This window comes from Lagopus muta, chromosome 13 (assembly GCF_023343835.1).
Source record: "Lagopus muta isolate bLagMut1 chromosome 13, bLagMut1 primary, whole genome shotgun sequence".
NCBI classification, from domain to species: domain Eukaryota; kingdom Metazoa; phylum Chordata; class Aves; order Galliformes; family Phasianidae; genus Lagopus; species Lagopus muta.
The window spans coordinates 1,331,134-1,346,319 of record NC_064445.1 but is presented as its reverse complement, the minus strand read 5'-3'; the positions used below and the strand labels follow the sequence as shown (position 1 = coordinate 1,346,319).

The 15,186-nt window shown below is 50.3% G+C and overlaps 1 long non-coding RNA gene across 1 annotated transcript; it reads left to right on the top strand.

The window, feature by feature from the left end:
* Positions 1-2,323: 2,323 nt before the first annotated feature.
* On the top strand, positions 2,324-11,490 carry LOC125699631 (uncharacterized). Its single transcript, XR_007379632.1, has 2 exons — positions 2,324-2,463; positions 5,062-11,490. It is a non-coding gene; the product is annotated as an uncharacterized LOC125699631 (long non-coding RNA).
* Positions 11,491-15,186: the final 3,696 nt, after the last annotated feature.

The window sequence follows — 15,186 nt, the reverse complement described above, 5'->3', positions numbered from 1 at the left end:
GGTGTTGGGTGCTGTAAATCCTGGGTGTGTGGCTGTGGCAGATGCCAGCCGTCAGGGAGCACCGTGGGCTGAGGAAATAGCGTTGCCCAGCAGAGGGCCCCTGGCGTTGGCATTATGGTCAGGGAAGGTAGAAGTGGAGCGAGGCATTAAGCAGAGATTCTGGCTGTCTGACTGAGAAATGCCTGGAGAAAGAGGGTCTGAAAAGTAGGGTGAGGGCAGGTGTGATGGCTGGCTGTCCTTCCTCCCCTAAATACCATGCAGCTCTGCTGCAGCTGCTAATCCTGCACCAAAGTGATTAAGGTCACATAACAACTCATGTGAAGAGTCTTGTCTGTCCTGGTTGGACTGTCCAAGCACTCCCACTGCACAACCCGGGTTTGGTGCATTCAGACTTCCATTTGCTGGGGCCAATGAAAGGTGGGTGATGTGGGCATCGCCTCCCTGGCAATGACACCACCACAGCAGCCATGGAACAGCGGTCACCTCTGCCGGTGCAGATCTGTACGTGCATGCCGTGTAAGCCTTTGCTCATGGCTGGTGAAAATGCAGAGCTGATGGCAGTGACTGTGTTGGAAGTCAGTGTTTCATAGCCAAGGATATCCTCTGTCTATAAAAAAAGTGTCATAAAGCTCTGTATGACCAGCTTCCATGGCAGTAAGCAGGAGGCATTACTTTGGGAGCGACCTACGTGAAACAGGAGGTATTAGTCTGGGGCAAGGCAAAGGGAGGCTTTCCTTCCTTTCTCCCCACTGAAGCTCTGTGTTTCCTATGGCACCGAGCTGAGCCCCACGAAGCGCAGCAGCAGAGGGCACTCTGTCCCCGGCTGTGTTCACTCAGAGCTGTCGGCAGCTGCAAAGTCTGGGGTTGTTTTTGTGTGTGTGTGTGATTTTTATTTTTTTTTTTTAAGGATGCAACTTCTGCTTCTCATTTCCAGACGTATTCACACTTTCCAAGCTCTAAGCCGCTCAGTAGGTGGCTCATCCCAACCTCCCCTCCCTCGGGAGGTGTGCAGGCAGCCCCCAGCCAACAAGCAGTGACACCTGGGGGCTGTGTCACCCCACCATCCCTCATAGTGATGCCCTCAGTGCCTGGCTGCTGCTGTCAGGCACAGCTATTGCCAAGCAGAGCCTTCCTGCTGCCCCTCAGGAGCATCCAGAAGGAACAACCTGTTGCATTTAGGAGCCCTTCGCAGGGTACAAACTGACCCTCTTCTGCTTTTGCAATGCTCTCACCAAACACTGCTGCATTATGGAGATGTATGTGACGCAGCTCTTCCAAAAAGCATGTTTTTCATGGCTTTACTAAAAAAAAAGCTTGCTTCTCCAGAAGTTTTCTGTGCTGCTGTGCCCCTCCTCTGTTCCCTGTGTGATTCTTGGGTTTAAATGCAATGAGTAGCAGTGCTTTACTGCTTGCAGGGTTTGGGGAGAAGCATTCGGTTCTTTCCATCCCAGGGCTACCTGGGAGGGCTTTCCCTGCCCTGCATTTAGGTGGGGTTTTTGGGTACACACATCCCCACTGCTTCCACCACAGCCACCGCTGTGCCATGCTCACTTGTCCCAGTGATTTCTTACCACCAGTCAGGCCAGGCACCCCCAGCTGAGCACAGGGCAGGCAGTTCATCCTGGCATTGCAGAGAAGCCCTCAGTGTGTGGGATGTGACAGCTGTGGGTTCTCAGAGCTGCGCAAAGCCCTGGAGCAGCAGCAGAGTGCTTTGGGCACGGCCAGGACTGGTCAGTGTGCAACCCAGATGGGTGCAGTGCTTCCCTACTTCTGCTTTTCTGATCGGGGAATTGGAAGTAAAAATCAGAATGCAAATCCAAGAAGCAGAAATGCTAAGTCAGGGCCTGAAGCAGTGATGGAGCACCTGGTGGGAAGGCAGGGTGAGCTCAGGTGCATCCACCCCTTCCCAGCCCTCATTTAAGGGTTGGCAGTGGCAATGAGGATATTTTGCTGGAGATCCCTGCATACCTGAGGCCTTCCAAGGGTAAGTAGCTTTATTTTTTTCCTTTGTTTTTGTGCCCACATTGAGCACACCCTCGCTCACCGTAACCTTGGACTTTTGTTACTCTGCTCTCCTTGCTGAGTTTCCATTGCATTATAGCATTGTATCCCTGTTTGGACTGAAGTTTAAGGAAGAATCACTATGTTAGACTTAATTAGATCTTTCATGGGTACCAACATTTACTTGCTACAAAACAAGTGGGACAGATCTGTTCCACTGCCTTGGCTTGGCAGCAGTGCCACAGATGATCTCAGCAGTACCTCCATGGGGGCACAGAGGTGGGCACTCAGCCCTGGTGGGGTTTGTTTGGCAGAGCTGTAACATGCACAGCTCCAGGCTGTGGCTGCACAGCAGCAAAGCAGGGCTGTTTTCTCCCCTCTGCCCCAAGGTTTGCTTTTCCAGCAGAGAGTGCCAGATACTGAGAGGAGCAGCACTTGAAGAGATGCACAGGACAGGCAGAGGTAGGCATGGTGGGCTCTCACTGCTAGCACCATCAGGCTATTTTTAATGTGATTTGGGAGGAATTCTGTGAATTAAAGGAAATTGAGCCAGCATCCATTACAAGGAAGATAAGCGATCATTTTCTGGAGGTTTTTAAGCACTGGTGTCAAAATGTGCCAAGATAACTCCATGTTTCCTGGCAACATAATTTATTACAGGGAGCAAAAGCCTTTGGGTTTGATTCAATGTTGTGGGTCATGCGAGGCCTGAATTCAAGTCCTTCACTTGTGTCATCAGTGCTTGAGAAATGAGATCTCTGATGGATGACCTCTGTGTGGTGCAGCACTTCCCTGTCTGACTCCTTCTCAGAAATGGCTCCTCAGGCTGCCAGCAAAACTTCCTTTGCAAGGGTGAAGGCATGAGAGAGGCTGAGTTGCTGCTATAATTACTAAGTGAGGAATACACCCTCCTTATCTGTGGCAGTGTATTTTAGCAGCGCTGTTTCAGCCCTTCCCACGACCTGGAAATCTCCCTCTGTGCACCATTCTGTGTCTATTCCAAATTTCCTTTCATTCTGACTTGCTGCTTGGCACAGTGTGATCACAGCAATGCAGCTCCCACTCAGCCTGTGCTTAGAGCCCCAAATTGCCCACATCTGTCAGCTGCTGTCCCTGTGCTCCTCAGTGCAGCTGTGCTCCCTGCCCTGCTGGATCCTCCCTTGCTCTCTTGGAGCTGTATGCTGGAGTTGCTTATTTACTGCTGGCTCCAGGCCTCCCAACTTCAGCAGCAGACAGCGATGGGCTCCCCAGGGATTTCACAACCCTACCCTGTAGTGGGGCTGATGTGTGCTTTGCTGCTTGGCAGGTGCTCAAAAATGAGAGCTTGGAAAACCCTTAAAAGCACTGCAATGCTAATTCTTTTTAGAGCTGTGGGAGGATTCTAGGTTGGGTGCCAAGGTGCTGGCTTCGAGTGTTTGGTGCCAAAGCACACCAAATGCAAATGGAAGTTCTGGTGGCTGTGTCAGTGCCTGCCTGCAGCTGCCAGCAAGGTGCTGGGCTGTGTTCTGCCCTTTGTCCCTACCACCCTTCCATAGGGCGGTGAGGCAGGGGCACACATTGTCCCACACAGGTGGGGACACCTGAGCTCAGGCTGGAGGAGCTCTGAGCACCTGATGGAGCTGGGGGGGGTCCCTGTCGTTTGTAAGGAATGGGACCAGGTGGCCCTTAAATGTCCTTTCTAACTCAAACCATTCTGTGATTCTATGGCGACTGCAGTGCCAATGAACACAAGGCTGTGTGTGCTGATTTCACTGCAGAAATAGCCCTGAGCTCTTGACAAACACAGAGCTGGTGCAAAGATCAGCCTGACCTCGTGGCCACAGCTCTGTGAATGAGCAGCTCGTCAGCCCACACCATGATGGGAGTCACCCTTCAAGCACAAAAGAAAAACAAACCAAAAAAACCCACATATATTGGCAAGGCCGTGGAGAAATCCCCTTTCCTGCAATGGTTTTGAAATCTCATGTCAGGATGCAAACACAGGCAGTGCGGCAGCTGTCATCAACCAGAGAGCTGCCTGATGATTCCCAAATGCAGTTCCTGCTGATTTGCTCTGGGGCTTAAGGTGCTGCCCCAGGGACAGAGCTTTCCTGTGGAGCATCCCCCTCTGCTTCAGCCCAGTATCTGTGGGAGTGCAGGAAAACAGCCTTCCATAATAGGAAAAGGGGCTCCTCTCCCCAAGCTGCCAAATTGTGCTGACCCTGTGTAAGGCCCTGGGATGGCTGAGCCCCCTGGGGGCTCTCTGCTGACAGGGGAAAGGAAACACTTTATATTATCAGTTCTATCATCCTGTGTAAGGTTTGTTTCCTCTGTGCTCGAGGAGGTGATCAGCGGTGGAGGAGATGGGGGCTGCAGCGGCGTGGATTTACCCTCTGCTGTGCGAATGTAGGGCAGGAGATGCACATCTGTGGCAGCATCTCTCTGTCCTTTGATTATTTTTTTTTCTCAGTGTCTCCATTTGCCTCACAAGAAGTCAAATGTAGTCTAAATGCTCCCTAATAAAAATCATGCTGAATTTCTTAGCCCTTTTTCTGCCGTGGTGAGTTTATAGTCTAACACAGGACGTCTGTTCTTCAACTCATGTCGGAGAGAGGAGGTGAATGCTCTGCTCCCAGTGTGTCCTGCAGGCGCTGAAATGAGAGCTGATCAATTCTCTGACTTCAGAAAAGCCCACGGGCTGTGATGGTGGCTCTTCCTGCAAACCCATCAGGGCAGAGCCATCGCAATCAGAGCGCCGGCAGCAGCCGCTCTTATGGGGCTGTGGTTACTTCTGCAGAGGGATGATGGTCCCTCGGCTTTTGCATTGTACTTTGGTTTGTATTTCATCTGTTGGAGCCTCTTTGAGAGATTAATTTGCCTTTCAGGGAAATGTGTCATTAGCAGACAGCGCAAGGAGATTTCGGAGCCATGGGATGACTTGTTTCTGTGTGTATATGCTCAGGTCTCAGACAGGAAACATCACAGAAGAGTTCATTGCTTGCTAAAGTGCACAAGAGCAGGCAGCAGGGCGGCATCGCTTTGGCTCTGGCAGAGATAACCTGGTGTTATGCTTATTTTCAGACAAGTGTCCAGGAGTAACTGCTCAGCGACCAAAAGCCTCCCTGAAGGAGCACCCAAGGTGATATTCTGGGGTACAGACCGTGCTCAGTCATGCTGGAGTGTGACAGAAACCACCACTGAGCCCTTTGATCCTGCAGGGAAGAGCAGCAGCGTTAGCATCGCCTAACATCCATGCTGACAGTCGCTGGATCATTCACAACATGGGAATGAGTAACTCGGGAGGGAGGAGAACTGTGCTGAGATCCTCAGCTCTCTGCCCACTCTTTGGAGGAAGGTCTTGTTCAACGCTTTGCTTTTCCAAAGCACGTGTATCCTTGGTATTTCTGAATGTCAGAGTGACAATTCTTGGGACAAGCAGGCTGTGCTGTGCTGGGGGAGGTGCACTGTGTGAGGCGTAGGGCTAAGCTCACAGCCGGGTGCCTCGCATGCAAAAGGAAGAAGCATGAGAAGAGGCATGGGAAGCATCCTGCCCCCTAAGGGAGGTTGCTGTCCAAATTTCCCATTACAAAATGATGGTGTAACAAAATCTATGAGAACATTGGAATACTGAGCAGTGTGCAGTCCAGCAGAGGGTCTGAAATGCAGCAAGGGATGCCAGTGGTGGGCAGCCCTGAATCTCACTGTGTTCAGGAGCACTGAGTGCCCTGTACTGAGCTGAAGGCCCCACTGCCGCCAGCACCTGCGTGTATTTCCATTTAGTTCTGTTTTCTAAGGCTACCAGGTGCCAACCTGTCCCTGCCACAGCAGACAGCAGCGGATGCCCAGGGCAGCCTTTGAGCAGCGTGGACTTGCTGGCGTCTCAGCACAATTATGAAGTCTCCATCTCCAAAATGCAACAACATCCTCTTGTGCTGCTTCCTTGTTTTTTGTTGCCGCAGCCTTTTGGGTTTCATTGAAATGCTGCCACGACTGGCACTCAGTTTGTCAGACACTGGGTAGATACCCAGTGGATGAACCCATGGTAATCATTTTATTAATAATTACATCCAGGCTTAAAGCCTTTAAGATAAAGCAAGAAATGAAGCACGCAGACTCCAAGAGCCGCAGAACTGAGCTGGTGGGAAAGCAAAGCAGGCAGTGTGGTTTCCTGGGAGGAAAGCTGTGCTGCTCTACAGCTGCTGCAGGAATAGTGCTGCTACAGCTCTGTGTTTCCTGGGCAAGAGCAAAAGAAAGTGCACACGTAGTTTGGTCTTAAGAGCCCAGCTTCCAGCTGTAAGTAAATTCCTGCTGTGTTTTGCTACAGGCTGCCTGCTTTTGGGTGCTGTCTAAGCCTTGTTGTGCTCAGTAGTTGTTTTCATCAGTTTCTTAAGGAAAAGATGGTTGGTCTGAGGGCAAAGCACCTGTCACAAAAATCAGGCTCATAACGCTGCTGCCAAGTGGAGGCTTTGGGACTTAAAGTTCTGTGGGCCTTTTGTAGCAAAGCTCTGATCTGCTTGCAGTGGGGCATGGGCTGAGGGAGGAGCTGAAAGCACAGCGTTGGAGGATCCTCAGAAAGAATGCACATTTCTAACAACATGTGTGCTTTAACAAGGGTTTATTGATTACAGCACTTTAGGTTTCGTTTCTCTTTAAGCTCCCAAAACTAGGGCACACCACAGTACAGCAGGTTATTTCCTCCTCCCTGCGGAAGGGATCAGCTTTGTTAGGCAACATCCGAACCGATGGCATCGCAGCAAAGCTCAGTAAGCAATGTGGTTTGGGGCTGCCCTGTTTTGCCATGAGCCCTCTGTGTGCTTCTGGCCCTCTGATGTCCTCATCCCACTGGTATTGGTTGTAAAGGCACTTAGGCTGAAGCCTCTGTGATTTTCTTTTTATCATAACCATATCCATTGTTTGTTTGTTTGTTTTAAGTCTATCACTGCAGCCAAAGGATTGGATTGTTGTAAAGGATTGTAGCAGCTGAGGTAAGAGCTTGGTGCTTTCATTGCTTAGACCCAGCCACGCCATCGGCATCACCTCTGCTTGGTTTCTGATGTGGAAGCAGAGATCTGGGGAGGTAGCAAGGGCTGTGAATGAACACAGATCGCAGAACACACCAAGGTAGTTTCCTCTCTCAAACTCCCCTTGTCTCCTGATCCTACTGCTGAGCCCCATGCTTAACCTGAGTTAGAGATTGCAGGACATAAATAATGGATTTAGTATCCAATTATACAGCTCTTGGCTCAATGCATCCCTGAGTAAGCCTCTAAGCATCATTTTTTTTATATAAATATATTTTGATTGCTTCACTTCTCACTGTCCTTCATGAAATGTCATTTGTTTTACCTGCAGAGCAAACAGACTCCAGACTGAGAACACCCACTGTGGGACTGTGTTACTCCATAGGACAACCTATGGGTTCCAGGTCTCCTCAGGCCCCCACGATCCTCATCACCAAGCCAACAGCATCACGAAACAGGACAGATTTGTGCTTCCAAACACGAGCCCTGGCTTCCTGGTTGTTGGAAGGCTTTCAAACCATTTGTGTTGGAGGGTCTTCTGCCTGGTATTGACGTGCCCACTACTTTGTTCTCGTTGCAGATCTGTTGGACACGCTGAAGAATATTTTGTAGTAGATGTAGACATTGACAATCCTGAGAAGGATGCCCAGCAGGTAGCTGAGGGCTCTGAGGAGGGCTGCAGCCCCGCTGGAGAGGGGGAGCAACCAGACAGTGGGGCTGTAGGATGGAGAAGTGCTGCTGGCCTTCAGGACATCATCAACCTGCAGCAGGATGCACTCGGCAGCAACCAGCAGCCAGATGGCCCTGGAGGTCAGCCTGGCATTTCTCACTGTCCGCAAGCTGCGGGACTCCATGGGGAAGAAGGTGATGAGGTATGCCTCCACGGCCACACAGCTGAGCAGCAGGGCGCTGATGTGTGTGTTGGCCACCAGGAGGTTCTGCAGCAGTGCTGGTGTGAATGCTGTGCGTGGGACAGCAATGCTGGAGGTCCACAGGAACAGCTCAGCAACAGCACTCACAGAAATGAGGAGGTCTGCTTTTGCTAGGCTGGAGATGAAAACTGCAGTGGATTTGGAGGAAACCCTGGAGGACTGCAGGATGAGCATCACGTACCCACTGCCCAGCACACCCAGCAGGGTGCTGATGGCGTTGGAAGATGACAGGACGAGGTACTGGATGTACTTAAGCACCAGGTATCTTCTGAAATCCTTCATGTGGTCTCTCTCCCTGGAAATGCCAGCTAGGGAAGAACACCTGGAATGCATATAAAGAAGGTGGTTACGTGTAAGACTGGTGGGATACGTTCCAGACAAATGTTATGTGCTTGTACAGACTCCGTGCTGACTGCAGCACTGCTGTGGCATTGGTTGTTACCCAGAATTGCAGTCATTCAGTACATGAAATCCTCAAAGTGCATCAATTATGAAAGAAATGGCCTGCAAACCCAGGGGATCCTAGCATCTTCTCGTAATTAATGCAGGGAACTGTAATGACTCCAGGCAAATACTGGGAAACCAAGGTCAGAATGGTGCTACTTCCATTATGCAAGTTTTTTTTTTTTTTTCTAGCTTGCCATAGTGAGCCAACAGTCTGGCAGTGAAGAATCCATTGCCTTTGAAACTGGATGAAGCAATTTCAGAGATATTCATGGTTATCACCAAGAAGTCCTTAAAGACAAACGGGAAAAGCTCCAGAAAACTTGGAGAAGAGAAGCAGGCCCTGCCCTGAGGGAGGAGCAAGAGGGGCGCCTTCATCGTCTGAGTGATGGAGTGGAGACAAGGAAACACAAGGGGGATTTCTCACAGGTGAAGCATACTGAGTTGGCTGAGCTCCCTCCTCTAGCAGGGTGATAGAGCCTGGGGGGAGAAAGCAGTCAGCGAGAGTCTTCTATTTAAGTATCTATATAAAATTCAAGATATATTCATCTTGGATTTTGTTAAGACTTCCAACATGGTTTATGAGGCATCATACAAAGGAGTAAGCTAAGCAGTGCAGGCTAGGAAGAGCTACAATTAAGTCATGCCTAGAGGGGTGGAAAAATTAGAGGCTAATTATCAGAAATTGTAGGGCTGATGTATCAGAGGAGGATCTGCAGAATAAGGAACAGAGCTCGCGCTTATTGAGTTAGCTTATGAAGTCTGCTGTAACACATGAGCAAGAATGCTGTAACCATTTGTGAGGCCAGCAGTTTGAGAAAGGTATCGACTGCTGGCAGTGTTTGATGTGGATTGAAGGTGATGAAAGAAAGCTAAAATGTGATTCAGAGTGGAAGGAGTCAGCATTGCACAGCCTGGATTAGAAGAGATGCTCATTTGTCAAACTGCCCTGATGTCAATTAAGATCACAGACGAAGGAAATGGCATTGCTGCTCCCCCTGGCAGGAGTGCCCTGGGGCTTGGACTGCATGCAAGGCTTTTCCTGCAGTTACCCAGCAGGACTGGGTGGCTGCTGTGGTTCCTGCCTGATTTTTGTTTGCATGAGACAATGCCAAAGTGATAATTCTGTGCAATTCCTCAGAAAGGCACTACACGAGCCAGCATCTGTAAGGATGGGGTTCCTGTTGCTTGTTGAGGCTCAGTTGCTCATCCAGGTTGACTCATCCAAGATCTGTGAGCACCTTTTCTCCTCTTTTATGTACCTGAGCCAACCTGGGGGAATCCTTTGCTGAAGAGGTAGGAAAAACTCAGCTGTACTGTGGCTGAATTGAGATCGGTTCATCTTACCCTCATTTTCCACATTTAACTAGAAAAAAAATCTGTGTTTTCTGTCAAAAGCAACATTTCTCTGTAGTTCAGGGCTCTTTCCACTAACACAAGGGTCTCTGCCAGCTCAGTCCTTTACAGTCCACTAACCTGCCAAGATGTGGCATTGCCTCACTGCTGATGGAAGGTGAAGAGGAGGGTTGGTCACTGAGCGTTGGTTTGACCACTTGGATAAAAAGCATTGCTGGAATTAGGATCTGCTGTTGGAACAAGCCCTCCCAGCCTGCAGTGTGGAAGCTTGTCCTTCTGGCTGGTGGTGGAGGAAAACCAAACTGTGTTACGTATAGCTGAGCTCTGCTTTGTTCTGTTACTCAAGGAAGTTCCTCCTTGTTGGGCTGGCTGCTGGAATCATTAAGGTTGGGAAAGACCTCTAAGATCATCAGGTACGTTAAGGATGCTTTTTTGACCATAAATTCTTGCGTGATGAAAAGTCCCTGTGACCTGGCTGCTGTGTGCAGGAGATCAATGTGTTTGGCCAGAGGTCTTTGGCTGAATTCAAGGCCGTGGTTCCCAGAAGGAAGGCAGCAAACAAATCAGAACTGGTTTGGGCGGTTCAATGAGCGAGGGAAGTGTGCAGCTCCTTGACCTGGGGTTTTACATCTCCTCTGGAGAATGTGGAGATAAACATTAACAGGAAAATAAACTGAACCAGAAGGCTTGTCATAAAACCAGGCTGCTTTGATCTGTCTGTCCATTCAGGAATTTCCTCCATCTTTTTTTTTTCTTTTTCTCCATGTAAGTTTGAAGGAAAGTGACCCCCAGACTGGATTTACAGCAGATCTTCATCACAGCCAGGTGAAGCATTTCAACACTGAGCTCCTGAGCACTGGGTTCTGTCCTTCACCCTGGGATCCGGTGATGAGCCACGGCCCCTCCCAATGATGGGTGCTGCCCAGGGATGCTGAGCAGCCGGTGCAGCCAGGGGCTGTGCTCAGAAGCAGCCAGACCAGATGCTCAGGAACTCGGAGTGTTTTTCACATCTCCTTTTCCTGAAAGCTTTACATAATGCTGCATTCCACATAGGGTCGCAATGGGCTTTGGAAAAGAGTTGTGGTTTCCCAAAGGGTGATGCCTTCCCTCTGTCCATCTGAGATGTGCCCAAGGTATCCCTCCTGCCCTGGGAGATGGGGCCGTTGTGGTTGTCTCTGTCTACTCCTTACGTGCTGTGATTTGGTGCTTTCAGCTCCCACCCAGAATGCAGCAGAACAAGGTTCCGTTTCCTCCCTTGCCTTGGGCATTGGGGTGTTTATCTCTCAGCAGCTGGCTGTGGGTGGGAATGCTTCACCTTCTAACCGAAGAACCTGGCAGAAATCAGGCAGTCCTGGGGCTGGGAGAGCTCCCAGTGCTTGCTCCAAGTGCTGCCAGGATGCACTGCTCCAGTAAATGGAGCAGAGCCAGGTGACATTGCTGGCACAGTGCGGCCCAAACCCTGCCAGCTGTGAGCTCAGGGCTCTCCAACAGCTCCTCATGGTTCTGTCCCACATCACCCAGTGCTGTTTGGGGGCAGTGCTGTTTGGGTAGGTTCTGTTTGCACTGTTTCAGACAAAGCCTCGGCCCATGGCACATCTCCATCCGCGCTGGTCTTTTATCCATACTGAAATTGTCCTCCTGGGGTGCTTCACAAATTCCAGTGAACAGTGACTTCCACAGTCCTTGTTCTGTCCTTTCTATGTCGCTGTAACCTGCGAGGTACGTAAAAAATATCCACTGCTCTCAGGCAAAGACTTGTTCCAAAACTCCTCTTGGAATCATGCCTGAGAACACACAGAACACCCAAAGCACCACCGACCGCCCTGACTGCCATGGGCTCCACTCCACTTCCACTCCATTTAAAAGCCAAAATACTTACATTTGCTGAACAAAGCAGCCCGTGCTGGCTTTCCCCATCCCCGTGTGCTGTGTGTGCTCCGCAGCAGTGTGCCGTTCCCTTGGCTCACTCCCTGGCTTTTATAGATATCGCCGTGCTCGCACCACGTCAGAGCAGGGTTTGCCTTGCCAGGCACCATCCCAGGGTGATTTCACAAGAGACGTCGCCTGAATCACAGCACTATGAGGAGCCTCAGCACTTTCAGCCGTCTGGAAAAACTGATGCCCCGTGTGGCAGAGGAGTCCCAGACGCTTCCTCAAACACACGGCCACAGCTGGAGCGGATTACGGGGGAGCGTGGGCTCACGGTGTGTGAGCTTCCACACGCTGGCTGTGAATATGAGTTTCTTGTGAGCACTGCAGTGTAGCTGGTGCAGCACAGCAGCCAGCCTGACCGGCATCCCGGTGTGTGTTTGTGTTGGTGTTGCTGGGGTTACCTGGGTGTGATGCGGTGACGCTGACATCGGCCTCCACCTGTTGTTCTCTGGGGGTGACACGGGTTGAGCAGAGGGTATTGATGTGGGTGAGTCCTGTCACAGGGCTCGGTGTGGAGGGGGTGGAGAGAGGTTTCCCTCAGACACCACAGATAATAGCAAATCCCACTACATTTCCTTCTCTGAAAGAGCTGGTGATGCACCAACACAGCCTGCCCAGGGAGGGGGGGCACCTGGAGGTGCTCCGGAACAGAGGGGATGTGGCACTGAGAGATGTGGGCTGGGGGTCTGAGAGAGCTTTTCCAACTGGAATGATCCTATGAGCACACAGCATTGCTCCCAAACACCAGGCTCATGCTCAGAGCTCCTGCATCAAAGTGGGGAATTAAAGGCGCTGATGAAGGCTGTGCTGCCTTGTGCCACGCAAACCCAGTATTGTGCTTTGAATGCTGTTTGGTTTTGTGTTTGGTTTCGATAAGAACGAGTTCATTGTGCTGCAGGGGTTGTTACTCTTCGCAGCAACCATCCCCATTACATGTGAGCATTTTGCTTGTCAGGATGACAGAACAGAATTTTCAGCTGTGAGACCACGAATCCTGCAGTGAGTCACACACTTCCCCAGCACCCTCCCTGTTCACAACCTCTGCCCATTGCTGGAAAGAAAAGCAAACCCCTCTGCTCCTCCCAGCACCGCAGTGCCTCCCCCAGCCTGCAGCCCCACTCACCTCCCACCCCCTGGATCCATTCAGTGTCCCCTCCTGCACCCCAAAGAAGCCCCAATAGGCTGCCTTGCACCGACCTGTGTGCCAGCACGACGATTTCCCGTGCTTTTCCATACCCTGTTTGCTTTGTGCTGAACCCTTGTTTGAGTGCTTGGCCAGCTCTGTACATTGGTTAACGCTGTTCTTCTCCTTTCTTTCTTTTTTTTCCCTTGGAGTCCGGAATACAATTAGATTTCATTAGAATTCAACAGGAGGTAAGAAAGCATAAATCTCTCTGCCCAAAGTTCTCCTCTTTGCTTTTTGAACCAAAGCATTTCCAGCTCTGTTCTGCTGCCTGCTCCTTCTCCTCTCTCACTGCTGACCCTCTCCCCTTCTTTGTGATGCCCCCCCCCCCGGGGGTTCTGCCCATCCCAAACAATTCCATTCCTGGTTTCTTCCCCTTCATTCCATGCAGAGTTCATTTTTGAGGCAATCTGGTGGAATAACAGCACCTGCATTGCTTGGGTGTTGCTGAGGTTTTTTCCCAACATTCTTGAAGGTTTTGAGGAAGCTGTCAGAAAGCAGTTTTTGTTTCCAATAATGCTGCAGCTCCGTTCTGTGAAATGAGTCCAAATTTCTGTTCTTTGGTGGTTAACCCTTCCTCAGGTCATGCCAACACCACCACTCTCCATACACCTTCCTTGCCCCCATGGGATGTGCACACCTCCTCCCCCCACACACCCTGAGGAGCAGCATTATGTCTGTGCCTGGGTAAAGGAAAACATGGAGGATAACGAATGGTTGTTTTCTCTGCTTTCTTGCCTCTGTTCTCCATTTTTGCAGTAAGTTCTAGGGTTGCACGTGTCTCAAATGAATTATTGGCTCCTTTTTGTACAGCTGATAGGACAGGTTTCTCTATGGGGGAACAGTGAAAAGGTTTATGGCCTCGTCTCTTCTGCCTAAGGAATTGAATGGATCAAGATAGGAGGTCAAAGGGACAAAAATGGTGGTAAAGCACGGAAGTGGAGGAAGAACTGAGATGCATGAAGGTTAATGCAAATCTCACTTGGTTTTGGCTTACTTGCTTCCTTCCTTTCTGCCTAACCAGCATTTCTAATTCTGAAACAAGAGCAGAGCGTTGGGAAATGCCTCCCCCAGGGCACAGGCAGCAGGAGAGGAGATTCCCCTTCATCCCTGCAGCTTTGGGAATCTCCTGCTTGAAGCTGCATGTTCTCAGCTGATGCCTTTTCCAAGTGAAGATGCAGCAGCCCTGCAGTGCTGGGATCACAGCCCTGGGCTCTGCTCTATGCTCTGTGCAAACTCCTCCCAGCACTCACACCCATTTCTTCCCGTTCATCATGTGGTTTTCTGCACACTCTCACTGCTATGTGGGGCCCAGAGAAACAGAGCAGAGTTATTTGCTGCAGTTATTTGTCCAGTGCTTTGTCTCAATTCCATTTCAATGTCTCCTTGTAATGAGTTTTCTCCCTCATCCAAGGCCCAATCTGGGAGATCTTGAGAGTGCTGACACACTGTTCACAGGTTGCCAAGGAGGCTGTGGATGCCCCATCCCTGCAGGCATTCGAGGCCAGGCTGGATGTGGCTCTGGGCAGCCTGGGCTGCTGGTTGGTGACCTGCACACAGCAGGGGGTTGGAACTGATGAGCATTGTGCTCCTTTGCAACCCAGGCCATTCTACAATTCATCCTGCAGATGGCTTTCTGATAAGCATCCCCTTGTTACCCTCCTTCACTTACTTCAGTTATCGTTTATTCTGTGTTTTCTCCTTACTTCTAACTTTCTTGGTGACATTTTGTACTCACATACTGAAGGATTTGCAGATTGAGTCACCCAGTCCAACTTGTGTCATAAAATGGGTGAAGGGTTTTGGCTTTGTTCCCTGGGATGGGATGCGTGGGACAACCAGGAGGAATCCATGGTGATTTTTTACCAGATCTTCCAGGAAAACGAGAGCCAAAGCCATCACCATCTGCAAGATATTATCCTGTATGGTCTCCCTGATTAAAGGAGTCTCAAAGTCAGGCCGAGATACGCCAAGTTTTACTTTCCTCCTCTCTTCTGCATTTCATAAACAGCTCAATGAAAAGTCTTTTGAGACTTTCAGTTTCATCTCAGATGGTTCTGACATTCCATTTCCCATAGAGATCAAATCAGGGGAGGCACTGAGAGCTCGTTGTTTTGCAGGCCGTTGGGTTTGCTTTCTGCAGAACACCAAGGGCTGTCCAGCTGGCGTTGAAACCCTTCGTTCCTTACACCTGAGTTCCTCACCCAGTGTGAAGCATGTGACAAAGGCAGACAAACCACATCCACATCCCCCAGATGTGCGGCAACACAGAGGCTGAGCTCACTTCTGCAGTCTCAGGAGGAATGGTGCTGAGCTCTGGAGCAGCACCCTCTGTCCC